This window comes from Castor canadensis, chromosome 1, assembly GCF_047511655.1.
Source record: "Castor canadensis chromosome 1, mCasCan1.hap1v2, whole genome shotgun sequence".
Classification (NCBI taxonomy): domain Eukaryota; kingdom Metazoa; phylum Chordata; class Mammalia; order Rodentia; family Castoridae; genus Castor; species Castor canadensis.
This window is the reverse complement of record NC_133386.1, coordinates 106,217,900-106,236,889: the sequence shown is the minus strand read 5'-3', so window position 1 is coordinate 106,236,889 and position 18,990 is coordinate 106,217,900. Positions and strand designations below refer to the sequence as shown.

General features: G+C 39.8%; 1 non-coding gene and 1 pseudogene across 1 annotated transcript; one reads left to right on the top strand and one right to left on the bottom strand.

Moving 5' to 3' along the window:
- Window positions 1-8,269: 8,269 nt before the first annotated feature.
- LOC141424980 (neurotrypsin-like) overlaps window positions 8,270-18,990 on the top strand; it is a 71,876-nt pseudogene continuing 61,155 nt past the window's right edge.
- On the bottom strand, window positions 12,317-12,389 carry Trnaa-agc (transfer RNA alanine (anticodon AGC)). The gene has a single exon. It is a non-coding gene; the product is annotated as a tRNA-Ala (tRNA).

Below are 18,990 nucleotides of genomic sequence, written 5' to 3'. Positions count from 1 at the left end.
TGCATAAATAAAAAGACAAACTGTATTTGTAAATAGTCTGGTGACTTTAGATAGACAACTAAGGTTCCAATCTGTCAAGGGAGTTGAGGAAACATCCAAGGTTAGTAGGTTTTCCATGGAGAGGGAAGGTCTGTTTTTTGTCTTTCCTCCAGCCCCACAGAGGAAGATGAGAAACAGACCAATGCTTCTTTCATCTTTTTTCCTCCTATTTTCCCTTATTCCATTTTTGAGGGGAAAGTTTCAGAGCTGGCACGTGCCTTATGCAAGTAACAGATTTCAGAAGAGGAATTTTTAATAATGAAAGATCATGTATGTGAAAGAGGAAAATAGAAATGGGAGGAAAGAGAACAATTTCAGGCTGAGTTGTGTGGAAGAAATATAATGAGATGGGTGTGGGAAGAGACAGAGAACAGTCACAGGAAATGGCTGGAAAATGAGGGAACAATAGGGAATGAAGATGTTTAGTGATCACCATAAAAACAATCAAAAGTAGCAAGTGAACAACTTTACTTTTTCCCCAAAAGGACTTGATCAAGTTTTTTTGTTTGTGCATGTGTGTGTATGTGTGTGTGCGTGTGCGTGTGTGTGTGTTTTAGGTGGGGGAGGCAGAGGCAGTATTGGGATTTGAACTCAGAGTCTCATGCTTGCAAGTCACTCAGTTATTTATTTTTTCTGTTAAAGATCTGGCGGAGTGGTTCAAGTGGTAGAGCACCTGCCTAGCAAGGGTGAGGCCCTGAGTTCAAGCCCCAGTACTGCCAGAAAGAAAAAAAAACAAACCCTCATTTTTCCTGTTGAGTATTTTCAGTATAGGGTCTCTTGAACTATTTTCCAGGGCTGGCTTGGAATCAGTATTCTTCTGTTGGCTGCCTACTGAGTAGCTAGGATTACAGGTGTGAGCTACCAGTGCTTAGCTTCAAGTTAACTTTTTTTTTTTTTTACAGTATGGGGGTTTGAACTGAGGGCCTACACCTTGAGGCACTCCACGAGCCCTTTTTGTGATGGTTTTTTCGAGATAGGGTCTCAGGAACTACTTGCACGTGCTGACTTCAAACTTCAATCCTCCCGATCTCTGCCTCCCAAGTAGCTGGGATTGCAGAAGTTGCTGCTTACTTGTCTAGCCAGAAGAATTTGAGCTGCTCATCAAAGGCATCTGTCTCAACCTGTCACTTGCCTTCACCTCTCACTTAGTCCTGAATGTGAACCTCCTCTTTCATTCCTTTGGGTGAAACACCAAAGGGATGGTTATCTTAACACATAGTTAGAACTTTTGGAGATAGAGAAGAAGCCCTAAGGGTTGTTCTAGTCTAGCACAAGGGAATTTATCCATTAATTGGTATCATCTGAAAATACCCAGAGCCTGATAGGATCCACAAGAAAGTGTGGTGAGGAAATCACAAGGAAAAAAAAATGTACTCCTGCTAAGGCTACCTTCTGGGTACAAATGTCTGAAAAGACCAGATCTAGGATGACAAGCCTGTGATCTCATGAGAGGCACACTCTAAAAGTGAGCAAGAGGATACCCAAAAGTGAAGAACATGGAACAGCAACAAGCGTGGTTTTAATTTATTCCATAAACACCTGTTTTACATAGAGCTTACTTTAGTTTGATGTCTGTCTGTTGACAGCCAAGACTGCAGTGGCCTGGATTGGGTCATCACTGTCTTCAGCAGGCTGGTATGAAAAGTCAGGTATTATACAGCTCCTCTTCCCAAAATCCACTGTGTGATACAGCCTGGTGGCACTCTTGAGAGACCTGAGCTTAGTTTGGGGACTAATGCTTTAAGGGATTACATACTTATTGAACATGAGACTGGATTGGGATAATTGTTTGGTTCCAACCTAAATTCTATGGCAATCATTTGGCTCAGAGTTGACAAACAATGGAAACAGGGCCCATAGTATGGAATTCTAAATAGTAATTCAGTGCTTTTAAAAATGAAGATGATTGTTTTAGTCAACATTGTGAACTGGAATCCTCCGGAAGGATATTTATGGGGGGATAAAAAGAACTCTTAATTTAATTGACAAGATTTAGATAGATGGAGAAGACAGTCCAATTCTTTCATTTATTCTTTTGAGGAATATTTATGAAAATATAGCAGATGAAGTTCAATGGCCTAATTGTTTTATATTACTACAGTTTTAAAAAGTTGAAACTCCTCTGTGGGAACACAAAAGTATCAGTACATAATTTAGTTCTTAACAGTAATATTTGATTTGTTTTGTGTCTCCAAAGCTTAACAACAATTTAATTTGATCTAAATTCCTTTGTCTACCTATTTGAAAGACAAAGAAAATTCATTTTCTAGACTGGAGGCATGGCTCAAGAGACAGTGTTTGCCTAGCAAGCTGGAGGTCCTGAGCTAAAACTCCAGTACTGCCAAAGAGAAAGCTCACTTCCTCCCGGAAGCAGCTGAGAGTTTTAATTAAGTACACATTATTTATTGGACTTCAGAACCCCAAATTAGCACTGGGTGAATTTTTTTTCAAAGATTAACATGTTCTTAAAATGTCTATCACAAATTTTCTTGACCAATTCCATTTATGTCTGAGTTGTGAAATTGCTTTGGTAGGAGTAAACTTTTAGCTCTCTAACAAATTAAGCAAACAATGACTTGATAAACAGGAAAACAAATAAATAAATAAAACAGACCAAAAAACATACCATCTATTGAGTGCCTATGAAGGAGCAACAGCATTTTTTGCCACATCTCTGCATCATTATGAAGTGTCACTATCATCCACAGATGCAGCTCAGAGGAAGACAGGCAGAGTTTGTACTGTTAAAATGGCTAAATAGAAACAGACATGCTGTCCACTGGTTGCTAATCTATGTTCTGTCTGTCCACTGGTGATCAAATGCCCTCTTATTTAACTTAAAAGTCCTAATATAAATCTGTGAGGTAGAATTGTTATCTCCACAACCCAGACAAGAGAACTATATTTAGAGAGGTTAGTAGTGATTGATGGATAACCAGAAAGCCAGAATTTCTAAATCTCATGAGTTGCCCAGGCACATGCAAGTTTTTCTAATTGACTGGGGCTTCCTCCCAAACCCTGAAGTTGGTAGGCCAAACAGCTAGCAGCTTTTCTTCTTTTTACCTTAACCTGTACTACATTTCAGTTTTATTTATGGTTCTTAAGATTCCCAAGACGAAGTAAGGATATAAAAGAAGGGAAAATGGGGACGTGATCCTTTATTGGCTTTTCTATGCCTCGCATTAACACCACAAAGAGACCCCCAATAACATTCTCGGATCTGCCACCTCCAAGCCAGCACGTCTTTCTTGAGAATGGAGGGGATGGGGGGAGAAAGGAGTCATTAATATCCTCTGAAGGCCAAGAAACCAATAAATAACAGGGATTTGATTCAGGTCTGCTGGATTACTCAAGTGCCACAGACTCCTCACACTCCCACCCCTCTACCCTTCCACACCACCCTCAGGCAACCATAAGGTGAAGCAAAATCACAGCTCGATAAAGTAGCTCTCTACCTGGAGGCAACTCTGGCTCTGTAAAAACGAGAGCACACAAGGGAGGGGTGAGGATAGGTAAGACACCTAAAAAATTAGCTAGCATTTGTTGCCCTTAACACAGAGAAACTAAAGCAGATACCTTAAAAGCAACTGAGGCCAATAGGAAAAGGAGACCAGGAACTACAGAAAAGGTGAGATCAAAAAGAAGGAATTAATGTGAGTCAACTCCCTGTATAGCTATCCTTATCTCAACCAGCAAAAACCCTTGTTCCTTCCTATTATGGCTTATACTGTCTCTACAACAAAATTAGAAATAAGGGCAAAATAGTTTCTGCTGGGTATTGAGAGGGTGGGGGGGAGAAGGAGGGAGCGGATTGGGTGGTAAGGGAGGGGGTGGGGGCAGGGGGGAGAAATGACCCACGCTTTGTATGCACATATGAATAATAAAATAAAATAAAATAAAAAAAGAAGAAAGTATGTGAGAATTGAAAAAAAAAAAAAGGAACATTTAGACTTATTAGAGATGGAGTGTGCTGGTTTCCAAGAAGGAATTGCCCCACCATGAATTTTTAAGAAGTGGAGATCCACTTGTCAGGAAGTTCTGGAAATTATTCCTACATTTGACAGGAAGCTGGAACTCTTAAATCCTTTTCAACAATAAGATTCTGTGACTTTCAGATCACTGGCAGGCAGTTTGAGTGCTCCTTTTCATTCCATCTGTTTACTCTTTCAATATGTGGCCACAGCCTACTTGCAAGTATAAGGCTGGGAATTTGAAACCACACATGGTATGTAGGCAAACTCCCTAGGAAAATACTCTACTTGAAATAGTATTTCACTGGTTTTCAGGAACACCACTTGTTGAGAGGAAAAGAAATGTATAGTCTTAATTACCCCTTATAGAGATCTACTGTGTAATCATGTAAATCCTGTTACTATGTTCCTCTTCTCTCTGTTTTCTCTCTTTCTGACAGACTAGGAGCCTTCTGGTTTAAGAAAGTTGGGGAAGTTGTCTAATATTTCACAAAGATTAAGGTTGAAAGCCAGATAGAGCACAGGTTTGATTCCAAGCCCAAAGTAACCATTTTTTTTTAAAGTGATATATGTATATGTAGATTCCTCAGCTACTAGTATATACTATTTGGGAAATTCTGATTATGAATCTGCAGAATTAATTTCTAAATAGAAATGATACTAAATTTAGATGAATTTTAAAAAGTAAATTCAAACCTAGAAAGCATTTTGTTCTGACTTATAAAATTCAATCTTAAACACTGAGAAAAACATAAAGAACAAAAGACTCAGGAACATTATGGACCCAAAGAGTCTTGAGCGCCATATGTAAAGCTGATAGCCCAATGGGACTGCTGTTGCAATAACTGATCCTCCAAGTCTTCTCGGCTCGGGGAACAGAGCAGAGTGATTAATGCAAAGAGGTATAGACTGTCTTCACTGCCAGAGGCCTCCAGCTAGCAGGGGACCTCTGACCCTGAACTACTGTGCCATTAATCACTTGTTTTCCGGATCTTTCTCGCACTTTCTTGAGCTTTTAATTAAACATTATTTTGTCATGTAATTGTATTTTCACCTCTCTGAAAACTTGACAATGTCTTATAATTTTGAATCTCAATAGCTGCAAGACAAGCCCCCATATTATTTTGATGTGAAAGAACAATGTTCCATGTTCTTATAACTTTTTTTTTGCAGTTGGAATTGTAAAACTAAGCATCACTTTTTATGCCATCTGTTTTAAAGCTCTTAGCTTTTTCAAACACAGATAATACCTAAATTGTAAATGGGCCTTGTCCAAAAGTTATTTTGTATATTGGGGTTTGGAACTCTGTAAAAGAAATATACATATTTGCTGTTTCCAAATCAAACTACACAAGAGCCATTCATTCCAACACATACGTGAAGTAAAGTGATCCCTTAAGCAATCATAAAATGAAATGTTTTTATATAGTAGTTACCATGGGAGGTATAGATGTGCACATGTATGCTTACTGTACACGCATCCCTCACACTGCCCACCCTCCCTACTGTGAAGTGAGGAGGGAAATTCCTTTCTTCAGTTCCCTAGGGTTTCAATTGTAATTCTACATCAGCTCTACCTGAATAGGCTGTGATGCTGAGAAGTTGAATTCTTAGGCTCCAAATCAATTCCATCAAGCAATCAGAAGTGACAAAGGCAGATTATGGAGGCCTACTGGGACTTTAACTCCTGTGGGTACCAGCAAGATGGCTTTTTTTTTTTTCTGTTCCCTTTCCTTATTCCTGTATTGCTGAGGAAGGGAAGGAAAGGCAGGGGAAAAAAATCCATCTGTAGAGTTCTTATAGCTGTAACAAGATAGAGTTGCATTCCCCTGTCTTTGGGCTTTGATATTTATGACACAGGGTGATGAGACTCTGAGGGAGCTGTGGCTAGGTGGTGCTTTAATAGAAGTAAAAAGAATTTCTTCCTGAAAACCGCCCTATCCCCCATCTTCTCCACCTCCCCACCCCCCATACAATGTAATGTGATGGAGGGATGCATTTGAGGGACTGGTTTGGCATTTGCAATTCCTAAACATCTGCAAGTTGGTAGCAGCAAGGAGGAATAAAAAAAGAGAAGAAGAGAAAACATTAGAGGATGGAAGTAATATGTAAAGAACAGGCCTATTTAAGTCATATTTTACCTGTAAAATAGAAGGCAAAACCCAAATTGAGGGCCTTAAATCCAGGGTCCAATTACATAAAGGCCATTCATTTTCTAAGAAAGATGTGTTTTAAAACTGAAATGATGAAATCCAGATGTGGGATTTTCTGTGGGCAATGCTACTTTGTATGTATCAACTTTATAATCTGCTAAATTTCAAGGAGGCTCTGGAGAATCTGTAGGTCTTTTGGGGTACAGGAAACTGGAGGAGAGGCCAGCCTGCCCAAGGCTCTGCTTCTCTCTGAAGTTTACTTTCAACAATCTTCTCTTTTATTCACCTCTTTCATAAGATTTCCCTCTCTGCAAGGCACACAGGTGTGGGAATTTGTTGTGTCTGTGACCTTCAGGAATTGTGAAATCCATGGTTTTAAGAATCATGCAGGGAAGGGAGGAGGGCAGGGTCCAAGCAAGATGAATACCAAGATGAGCCTTCCCTGGGCCATGGAGTGTAGCCTAAGGTGGAAGAGACAGTTGAAAAGGAAAAGGACTAACTGCCATTAGAACTGCCACCAACCATGCCAAGAATCTGTGATTGGTGAACTTTGTCAACTCCTATGAAAATAAGCAAATAGGCCACCCCAACATGCAATTATCTTTCATTCTCTTCCACAATACAGTTTTAACTATGCATTTGGAGTCAGAAAAATAGCAAAACAAAATAATAGGCAAAAGCATCATGAATAAAGAATAATGTATAAAGTTCGACAAATATATTTCCTGGATTCCGAATATTTCTTTTACCCAATTCTCCGTAAAGTAAAATCAAATATTTCATTAACAGGAGTGAAAAAAATCCCAATAAGAAGAGTCACAAAAAAATAAAGATGGATTAAACTAGGTATAGGGGATTCACAGTTCCTAATTAAAATGTAGATTTTAGCAGTAAATATTTAAATTTTGTTCATGTTTTCTTCAGAATGTATTACATTATGGGATAATATTCCTCTCCCATGTTGAAACATGTTCACGACAGAAAGTAAAATACTATCTTCCCTTTAGTGGCATAGTCAGGAACATTTGAAAGGGAAATCCTAAAACACCGAGCTCTAGTTAATTAATTTTTAATTCTAAACCAACATAGTTGACTGGGTGGGGGAGGTGCTGGAAGCGCCAACAGAGAAACTACAAAACTGCCTACAGGCAGTAGTCCTCTGGGGTGGCAAATGAATAGGTTTAACTCAAGTCCCATGCCCTTCAAAAACAGGCAGGTGTTACAGGGATGGAGTTTTGGACAGGATGGAAACCGGGACGGATGAAGTCTGGTTAGAAAGGAAATTTGGTATTAAGAGGACCTCGCTGAAGCCCAATAATAACCAAACAACTGGTGTCGTCCAGGGCACCAGGTGGAAAGTGGGAGGCAGGAAATAGAAAGGCTCAAGCTCCTTTCCCTGGGTAGGCTCAGGAATTTAATTTCACAAATGTTTACCGGGGCACGGTGTTAAGTATGGGGATATCATGCTGATTAAGACGTGGTCTTGCCCTGAAGAGCTCACAGTTCAGCAAAAGATCCTCTTGAGCTTTGGGAACTTTTTTTTTTTAACAAAGGGAGAAAGTTGGATTTAATTCCATCCACGCTGTCCAGGAATTTCAAAACAGAGAAAACAAGACACGGCACGGAGGTGTTGGAGAGAGAGGTACAGGGACCAGTGCCAGACTGGGGAGCGGCTAGTCGCGGGGCTGGGGTGGTGTGTCGTCTTGGCAGCGGGCAGCCAAGACCGTCCCCAGCACGGGCACCCAGTCCGGCAGCAGTTCCAGCAGCTGGCTCTGACAGCGGCGGCCGGGCCAGAGCGAGCCAAGGTCCGCTGGCGGTGACACCGCGCCCCGCGCCGCAGCCATGGGGCAGAGTCTGTCTCCGGCGGGCTAGCGCCTCTGCCCGCTACCTGGCACTCCAGCCCCAGCACCTCCGGCCCGTCCCGGCTTTGGCTTTCCTGGTCCTTTGCACCGGCCAGGTCTCGGCGGAGCCGGGGATCCCACCGCCAGCCACGCAGGCCGGAGCAGAGGCACCCCAGGCTAGGGAGGAAGGGTGGGCGGCAGAAGGCGGTCGGCTCACTAGTGTGTGGGAGGGGGATCTGGAAGGAGGGGGTGTCCAGGGACGCAGCAGCCCCGCCCCTTCTCCTCCCCTTCAGAACCCGAGGAGCCGGGAGCATGGACCAAACCCCAGCGGTGGCACCATGACGCCCGCGCGTTTCGTGCTGGCTCTCATTCTAGGGGCGCTCCCCGAAGTGGTCAGCGTCGATCCGGTCCTCACTTATCCACCTCATCACCGCCGCCGCCGCCACCGCCACTCGTCCCCTTCGAGTGCTCAGTACCTTTATTCCCTTCCCACCCGGCAGCGGCCACAGAGGACGCCTCCGCCGCCTCCGCTCCCGCGCCCCCCTCGGGCGATCCCTGCGCTCCAGGCTGGTCACACTCCCCGGCCGCACCCAGGAGGCTGCCCCCTAGGAGACCTGTTTGTCAACGTGACAGACTTTGGCGCCCCGTGTCTGCGCTGGGCAGAGGTGCCACCCTTCCTGCAGCGCTCACCCCCGGCCAGCTGGGCTCAGCTGCGAGGGCAGCGCCACAACTTTTGCAGGAGCCCCGACGGCGCGGGCAGACCCTGGTGCTTCTATGTAAATGCCCACTGCAAGGTGGACTGGGGTTACTGCGACTGCACACACGGTGAGTGGCATCGGGGCAGTGGTGGCAACTTGGGACTTGCACGGGGCCAACCTGGTTTGGGGAGAGCAGAGATGTTTCTGGGAGACAGAAGGATGGTATGGAGTTTATGGGATTGCATTTCGGGGCACGGTGTGATGGTTGGCTGCCGCTGATACTAGTGAAGTATATTGGTATAGTAAGTTTAAATTAGCCGTGCGTGCTTTGTGTGAAGGTTGTCAGATGGGCAGTTTCTGTGCAAGGTTTGAGTTCTGGGTTCCTAGACACTGTCTTTGGTTACTGTGTGTATGTGTGTCCAGCCTTGGCTGGATGTGTGCATGTTGGTTGTCTGCTGTATTCCAGATCAGCTTGCCTGGAGGGCGTTATTAACATAAAAGAGGAAAAGCTAAGGAAGAGATGAAGTTGCTAATTACTTATTTTGGAAAGGAAAGTAGTAAATGTAATATGACCTTCAGCAACCTTCCCTCCCCTCTGTGGACTCCAATTTGGAAAACCGGTGAAATTTTTGCCTTGCTCCCACTACTGTATTTGAAAAAGTGTGATAAAATTCCCAGGTCAAAGTACAAAACTGGTCACATTCTAGGGCACAGAATGGTAAATGTCATCAGTGAGTGAAGAAAAAAGAAAAGGCCAAGAGGTAGGACTATAAGGAAGCAGCTCACCATGGTCAAATGCAGTTTTCAACAATGACATCACTTGCCATTAAATGTCATTGGTGGGAAATTGGGCTTAGTTGGTAACACCAGGAAAGAAAGTTGGTAAGCTCTGTTAGGTGTGTGGTAATAAAAGCATCACATTAATAAATTTAATGTAAGTGAATATTTTGCCTTTAAACAGTTCTTTATTTTGAAATTGTTGGGGTTTTAATACTTTCTTGTATAACAATTGGGGGAGAAAAATCTTGTGTCCTTTGAAGTTTGAATTTTTCCTAAAAGATTAAAAAACTGGCAGTTTTTCATCCAAGCTGAATTGGGATCCTGAAACACGTACTTTGCGCCTTTTGAAGGTAACAATGTCCTTCTTTTCCTTCAGGAATTTTATTTATCTGTGCCTTCAATTGCATTAATGCTTTGAGTTAAAGGAAAGCGATAGGAAGGTTGAGATCAATTACCCTTCATCCTAGAGAATGAAGTCATTGCTATACTCGTGATTCGTGGATGGAATGCCAATGAGCTATAAAAAATTGAGGTGAAGTGATATCAAACAGAGAGCCCTAGTATTATCTCATTTACTGTAAGAGATTATTTGTAGTAAAATCTCAAGTCTATTGAGCTGTATTGACAGATATCTTACCTTCTAATTATTCTTAGTTTTATAAATAGATAAAGGTGAAGAGTTATTAGGGAATGAATGTGTAGGAAAGAATACACAATTTCTCCTTAAATTATGTAAAAACATACTAAAAATGAAATTAAGCTTAAAAAATTATAGTGATTTATTGCTTTTTTTCAGACATAATTAACTTTCAGTTTTATTTTCTTAGTGAGGAGAACAACTTGTTCTAGGATTCCCTACCACCCCACTCCCTGTAATTGGATAGAAATTCAAATTTTCTCAATGCTTTTAGATTCATAGCTGTCAACAGACAAAACCCCAAACATTACATAGTAGCTGTGTGTAAGATAATTGAACACAAGAGAAACAAAAGAAAACACCCAGGGAGAGACATAAATGCCCTCCCCCACCAAGAACAAAACAAAAACAAAATCAGGAAAGCAATTGTCTATGTAATAATCAAATTACTTTTACAGACTCAGTCTTGATAACCAAGGCCTCCCATTCTGTCATTTACTCCTGCAGGTCTGATTGGGCAAAACCCATACCTTTGAAATGACTTGCAGATTCCAACCCTTAGAACTTTACTATTCTGGCATTTCAATAAGGGGGTTCGAACAAAAATATTATGGAGTGGTAAAAGAATATTGATTGAGTCGTGCTTTTAGTCTGCAATGCTGGGTAAGACGCTTAACTTTGGTGTTCTCCTCTGGAGAGAAGCAGGTTATGAACAAATTAATTCAAAGGACTTTTCCTGCTCTGTGCATGTACACAAAATGACCTTGCTTAATAACAGCTAGGACTTACTGAACACACACTCTGCACAGGATGCTGGACTAAGCATTTTGTTTGTTTTCTGTTTTAATTTTCATAGCAACTTTATAAAGGAGTGCCAACATTTTACTGTTGAAGATACCAAAGGCAAATTACCAGGAATGAAGGAGAAAATAAGGTTGAATATGTTCATTTTTACTTCTCAGCTCATTTTGTGCTGTTTGTTTACTTATATACCATGTAGAAATAGCTGTGCAGTATAGTAATACTCATTTGATAGCTTATGGACTGGTCTCAGAGGAAGAAAGAAAGGAAGAAGGGGAATTATGTTTATAGTACAATGCACATTAATTCCAGTCTCTTATGCCTTAAAAATATTTTGTCTTTACAGAAAACCAAGGCAAAGAAAAGAACAATATATAGTAATGCTGTCCCTCCTTTAGAAAATAAACTGGTGGCCAGTTTCTAGTTGCATCCAGAGAAATGAGGAAGTTGGTGTGTTCTGGGTGGAGAGTTTGTCGAAGCCAAGTTGAAGGGGCAGGGTGGGGATCTCAGGTGAGTCAGGGCAGGGCATGGGCATTCCAGTGGCTCAAATGTCAGAGAACAAGAAAGGTGATGCCCAGACTCTGGCTTTATGAAATTTGCGTATTAGTGAAAAAAAAAAGAGAAAAGTTTCTGGGGATTGGAATACCTAGGTAGCCCAGGGAGTTGGTTCTTGTAATGAGCATTAGAATTACCTAGGGATTTGTTAAAACGCAGATGTCTGGGCTCTAGCATCAGGGTCCTGAGTAATTTTCACATCTGGATCAGGAATGGAATGTACATTCAATTACCTTGCCTACTGGACACTCTTTCATGGTCAGTGACAATCCACGGGAGGTCATTCAGAATCCCCTGGAATGTGTAGTGGTGGTGATGATGTGGGCTAACATCATCATTCCATGACTTCATCCTGCTAGTCTTAGTAGCATGCACAAGGGACCCCAATGGTAACTTTCTGTGTGATTTTAGAAAATGGCACCATTGGTATTTATTTGACCAATGTGAGATAACAACAACCTAGATCACTAACTGAATGTGAGCCAGGGTGCCGGCACATTTCTACAGGGAGATTTAACAGGCAACTGACTGATTTCCCACAAGTCCTTGTGATAAGTTAGTGCTTCTTGAGTAGGAAGGGTAATCACTTCTCCAGGCTCAGGCTGGCACAGTGGCTGGGGCAACTTGCATGGCACTGTGCTAGAAACACTCCTTTTTCACAAGCAACCAAGTGGATTAAACCTTTGGAGGTTGACAACTGATAGATAAAACAGACAGAATAAATGATAACCTTCTAATAATTGAAATTTTACCAGAGACAATCTGTGTCAGTCAGCTCCCTGTCACTGTGACAAAATACCTAAGATAATAAAGTTGAAAGGAGGAAAGATTTCTTTATATATGGTGGTATTGGGGTTTGAACTCAGGGCCTCTTGCTTGCTAGGCAAGTGCTCTACCACTTGAGCTATACCATCAGCACTTTTGGTTTTAGCTATTTTTTAGATTGGGTTTCTCATTTTTTGCTTATGGTGGCTGAACTGTGATCCTCCTCCTTTGCCTCCCTTAGTTGGGATGATAAGAGCATACCACCACACCAGCTTTTTTGTTGAAATGGGGGTCTAGCTAAGTTTTTGCCTGGAATGGCTTCGAGCACTGATCCTCCTGATCTCTGCCTCCTGAGTAGCTGGGATTAGAAGGGTGATCCACTATGGAGGAAAGACTTATTTTGGCTCACGGTTTCAGAGTTTCAGCCCATGGTCACTTGGCTCTGTAGGTTTGTGATGAGGCAGAACCACTTGGTTCTGAGCAAAGCTGCTCACCTAACTTCAACTTCAGCCAGGAAGCAAAGAGAAAGAGTTTGAGGGATTCTCAATATCCCTTCAACAGCATTCCCCCAATTACCTAGTTTCCTCTGACTAGGCCCCAACTTCTAAAGGTTCTACCACCTTTCCAATAGTGCCATAAGCTGGCGACCAAGCCTTTAATATGTGGCCATTGGGGAACATCTAAAATCCAAACCATAACAAAATGATTTCCAGTTCTGATTTTGTGGTTGTTAAATCATGCTAATCTGCTCATATGCACCTACTCACCACAGATCTCTTCCTTCGAGCAGAGATGGTGGCTTGTCGGCCAAATACTGTTTATAAACTGTCCTCTTTGAAGTTCTTCTGCTGTTGAAAAGAATGTTAATTAAGAAGTTAGCTGAAAGCTTCCCCCACCTTTTAATTCTGCCTTTTAATTCTGCATCTTGATTTTATGTAGCAGGTGTTGAAAAACATTTATTGGCAATACCAGATTTGATATATTTCCTGGCTGGATTTTAAACATGGAGCTCAGTCTGGCTAAGGCTTCTGTAAAACATTTAGATTTAGGGCATTATTTGACTCTGAAGTAGTGTGAACATCTTTTGTTTTAAGAAGAAAATAAGTTATCCAGTTTCTATTACCTTTTATGAGATATTGCCTGGCCAGGGGTATGCATACTTATGTGGTCACTGACCTGTGTGTGTGTGTTTATGTAATTTTACAAATGTAGGTTGGTTTACAACTGTGAGGACAAAAGGAAATATCCAGTAATAATGTACTATTTATAGGTACCTTCTTTTGATGGATATAATGCCTATACTAAAGTAGTAACTGTAAAGATTACATACATAAAATAGAAAAATAATTATAATAATATTAAAAGCAAAATATGGGCATACATTATAAACATGATTGTGAAAATAATGAGACTTGTTAATAATTTGGGAAAGAAAACAAATGATAATTATGAGTTTGAATATGAATGTGGTTTGACTTAATTACATTGATTTCAGTGGCAAAAAATAGACAACCCAATTCAAAATGAGTGAAACAGTCAGAGATTAATTTCTATTTTAATTTAATTAATTAATTTTTAAATTTTATTGCATTGGGGTTTGAACCAAAAGTCACACACATGCTAGGCTAACACTCTACCATACAGCTACATCCCCATCCTTAAATTTATTGTTTATATTACAAGAAGTCCATTTGATTGGCTGCCTCCATCAGAGGCAGTTCTGTTCCACACTGTTCTCTTGGCTTCTCTACGTTCTATGTGGGGTTTTATCCTTAGGCTCCACTTAGAGATAAGGCAACCTACAGGAGAAAGAAAAGGCCCCTCTCCCTGTGAAAGAGCAAAGAAAACTTTCTAGAATTTCTTCGCAGACCCCTCTACTATTTCATTGACCAACACTAGATCACATGCTCCTTTATGATTCTCTCTAGAAAGGAATAGCCAATGAGCCATACCTAGGTTAATAGGAAGCAAGGTAGTTCTTAAGGAGAGCCAACAGGTTTTGCTAAGGAACATGTTTAGGATTTATTCTTATATTTGGGAAACAGTGCAATTAAAAAGTAAGTAATCTAAAATACTATGCTGTGAAATTCTATATCCTTTTCTTTTTATCTGTATCTAAATGAATAATATTTAGACCCTGATTTGGTGGAGAAAACATATTGTCTTGTTTTAAGATGCTATCTGCAGCAAATATTACTGACAGATTTATTTCTATAATAAATAATTCCATAACAGTTGAGAATACCAAAGTTAGTTCAATTGTTAGGTTAAAATGATTTATTAATATTTTTTAAACATTTTTGTTCTAAGTGCAGGGAAGCAGTTTTTAAAAACTTTTCTTGCTACTCTGAATAGTAAACAAATATTCAGATGTTTACTATATGAACAACTGATGTAGACTGCCTTTTACATGGTTGATACAATGATGTTAGAACATCAGGAAATGCTTATTTTTGCATCTTTAGCACCTTAGTGTTCAAGGGCAGATCCTCCTGTCTCCCCTCCTCCTCCTTCCTGGAAATTGATACAACAATATTAATAAAACTTCATTGTATTCAAAGCACTAAAACCATACAAACCATACAGGCATATTCATCCAGAATACTTTCTATTAGGATCATAAAAGGAGACACCAAAGGTGTTGGAAAATACTGATTTCTGTATTGGGGCAAGGATAGATTACTGAACACTCACTGAGTTTACAGTAGATGCAGTATATCCCAAGATAAATAAAGGATCACCTGACCTGTGTTTTCTAGTTGAGCTGTCTCAAGAATAATAAATGTTTTTATTCCCTTCTCTGTGGTCCATGCTCTGTGAGACAGATAAGGGGATTACTATTCGGCTAATTTCATCACTCAGTGCTGTGCAGTGAACTGTTTACACAGCATCGCTTGTGCATGTGTAAATGTTTCTGGGACACATAATTTGTGAGTTTCCTGCATACGTTGTTAGTATGCCAGAACTTAACCATGGATAAAGTCTTCTTTTATATGACATCATATAATATTTTAAACTAAGGAATAATTCATAAGATATATAAATTTCTAATAAGCAAAATGTAATGGATAGAACTGGTTATCAAGAGGATGTTCTCTCATTTTGAATTAAACCAATTCAGACTTTTTTGGGCATTAAAGGTAGGTACATGAATAATAAATGAACAGTTAATATGAATTATAGATGTGAACTAATGGAGGCAAGTATAGTTTGGTTGGATATTGGTTCAGGGAAATGCCTTGTATGTTAAAAGATGATTTGACCAGGGGTGATTTGAATAAAATTTACTATTTCTCTGTGCTAAAACAGATTTAAATTGTAGATCAATTGTCAATATAATTATAGATAAGAATAGTATAGTACTATCAGAGAGTGTGTAGAAAAAAAACATGAACTTTTTCCCCTCTTTACCAAACAGTTATTTTAAAAGATTTAAAAAATATTTATTACTAATTCTCTTCAGAAAACTACTGGAATAGGTCTTTGTCTTTGCTGCTTTTTCTTCCTTTAAATGAGTGTATGTTAGTTTATTAGTACATTTTAATTAGTTAATTGAATTGGTTTATCTTTTCAATTGCTCTCTTTTGGAAAGATCTGGATGTACAGAATAAAGGTAGTTGACCTATTTGATTCTGTTCCTAATATTTCCTTTGGGCCTCCTTGACTTAAGGAGTATAGGAAAAGAAGCTTGTCTACCTGGCCAAGGAGGGTTAATACCATAATGGTCCCATTACTTTATTAGGGCTACCGTAAGTACCACAGAATGAATGGCTTATAGAAAAAAAACTTCAAGATCAAGGTGTTGGCTGAGTAAATTCCCTCTGAAGGCACTGGGGAAGGATTTGTTCCAAGGTGCTCTCCTAGTTCCTTGGATTATGGGAGAATAACTCCAGTACTTACATGGCATACTCCCTGTGCGTGTCTCTCTGTCCAGATTTTCCCTTGGTATAAGAACACAGACATAATGGATTATGGCTCACCCCAATGACCTCATCTTGACTTGATCATCTACAAAGGCCTTATTTCCAAGTAAGATCAAATTCATAGGTACTGGCGATTAGTACTGTGACATCTTTTAGGCATGCACAATTCAGAAACAGCAGCCTTAAAGAAGAAAAACTAATGAGATTTGTGAAGGGAATTTTAATCCCCTTAGCTGTTCTTTTCTAGTTTACCTTGTATTAATTGAGACTGGTAAAATGGTTAAAGACAACCCTTGAATGTCAGTTTTCAAATTTCTATTTCCTAGCAAAGTTGTCAGTGAAGCAAATTTTTATAACATGCATCCATGAATCTGTTATATTTATGTTCTTTTATGAAGCGGTAGCTATGTTAACATAGAATAAAAATATAAAGTAAAATGACAATAAGTTAAACGTTTTTGCCAAGGAATTAAGAAACAGAATTCTAAGCACTGTTGCACGTTGGTACTTTTCTGCCATGAAGTAAATAGTTGTGATACCAGCAGTGAGTGACTGTGGTTTGTCTGTTTGTTTTTTTAGCAATTCCTTTCATGAACTCTGGGGGCTCTTTTCTTTGATATGCCATCACACACAACCTTTACATTTCCAGACTTTTGTCCATTAACTGATTGGCTCTATACATTCATAATGACTAATACAGTTGACCTAAAACCTCTGTTTGAGATTGTAAATTTTAAATTGTCATTGTGAGGGTTTTTAAAAAATTCTTTATGTTTTTCCCCTTGGCAGTACCTGGGATTGAACCCAGAGCCTCATGCTTGCTACTAAGTGCTCTGTCATCTGAGCCACACTCTCAGACCTTCTGTTTTTCTGCTTTTGAGGTAGGGTCTGGCTAACTTTGTCTGGGGATTGGCCTGGAACTTGCAGTGCTTCTGCCTCTGTCTCCCAAGTGCAGGGATAAGAGATATATACATTGCATGACACTTTCATATATTTTTAAAAAGTGTTTCAACTAATTCTTAGAAGAATTGAGAATTTCATAAAATTATATGCCATGAAGAAATACAGTGAGTAGGCATGGTGGTGCAGTACTATAATCCCAGCACTCAAGAGGCTGAAGCAGAAGGGTCAGTGTTCTAGTTCAGACTAGGCTACACAGTGAGAATCCTTCTCAAAAAAAAAAACAAAGAGAGAAAGAAAGAAAAAGAAAGGAGGAAGGAAGGAAGGAGGGAAGGGGGGTGACAGAGGGAGGGAGGGAGGGAGGGAAAGAAGAAGGAAGGAAAGACTTATCTATGTAGATGGTTTGCTTGGAACACTAGAAATTTTTGTGGCTCTCAAGGGAAAAAGCCATCTGTAGAGGGGCACTGCTAGGAAGGTGTGTGTGTGTGTGTGTGTGTGTGTGTGTGTGTGTGTGTCTGTGTGTGTGTGTGTGTAGTGGGGGAGTTGGCTGGTCCTGTGCTGGGAGTGTAATCTGACAGAGAATTCACTAGTCATTGACATGCAAATTACCTTTTCAGAATCACAAATATTTGTATTCATTTTTTTAAAGAAAATTGGCTGATACCCCACAGTTCTTGCCACACAGCAGATGCAGCTAAATGAATCCAGGCTTTCACAGTATGTTTGGAGCATTTGCAAAAAGATGGTGCAGCTGATAGTTGTCTTGGAAACATTTCCAGCTCTATCATTGCCATAGAATGTCACGGTCATCATTGTACTGGTGTTTTCTCCTCATCTCTAGGTGCCTCACTCATTTGAATGATATGTGCACATCATTTTTTCTTGATAGGTTTTTGGTTTTAGCACTATTTTAAATGCCTAAGCACTTAAATGTCTTGACATGCATAAGTAGAATTCTAGTTTGTTTTTGCTGCTAGAACTTTCTTCCAATCCTTTGACATGTAATTTGGTAGTGGTGGGGAATGAATAAAGAGGATAAGAGATTAATTTAAATATCATTTTCAGTAAAGTCTGAGGTGAACAAATGAACTGTCGATTAAAAAAATAAACTGGTGTTTGTGATAGCCATAATATTTTGTGGTCTCTGCAAAAGAGGTTGTGTGATTTAAAAATCTGTTAAAGTTCATTTGAGCTCTTCAGACATTCTGCATTTTAAACACATTCTGCACTTGACACGTTTGACTGTGCTAGGCAGGGTCTGCTGTGGCTTAGTCAGACTTTACAAAGTTTAAAATGTGTGCTTTTGAGATGATCTGTCCTATGAATGATCCAGGCCCATGTTCTCTCCTGAATAATCAGGAATTGGCAGTGCAGTGTTTACCTCCATTTATTATTGCCTTTTGTTGGAATTCAGTTGGACTTTGTCATGAGAAATGTGATTTTTTTTTAAATGCTTAAATTTTTTAATGATGATGATATTGAAAATAATATGGTGGGTGGGTAAGCCAGTACAAATTAAATGAATGGGTAATATATGAACAGAATACTTTTGGAAAATTATCATAAAGCCTTACATAATAATTTTGAAATGTGCAAATTACATCAGAATTTTTTGCAAGACTTATTTTTTTCTTGATTTCTTAAATTCTTTACCTATGAAATAAAGGACACCATGGATGTTTTTCAGCAGAATTTTATGAAATTTTAAGTTTGAGATAGAGTCAATCTCTGATTAAATACTCAATTGTTATGTTCCAATGCTAGCTGTGCAACCAGTCTCACAGAGAAGAGTGAGAAGAGGAACGCAGGGTCTTGATTAACACTTAAAGTCAGAACAAAACTTAGTGTTTTCTTGCTAGGGGTGCTTGAATTCAAATTTTGACTTTTTAAAGACTAAAAAGAATGACTCAGATCGTGGACTGTGGGA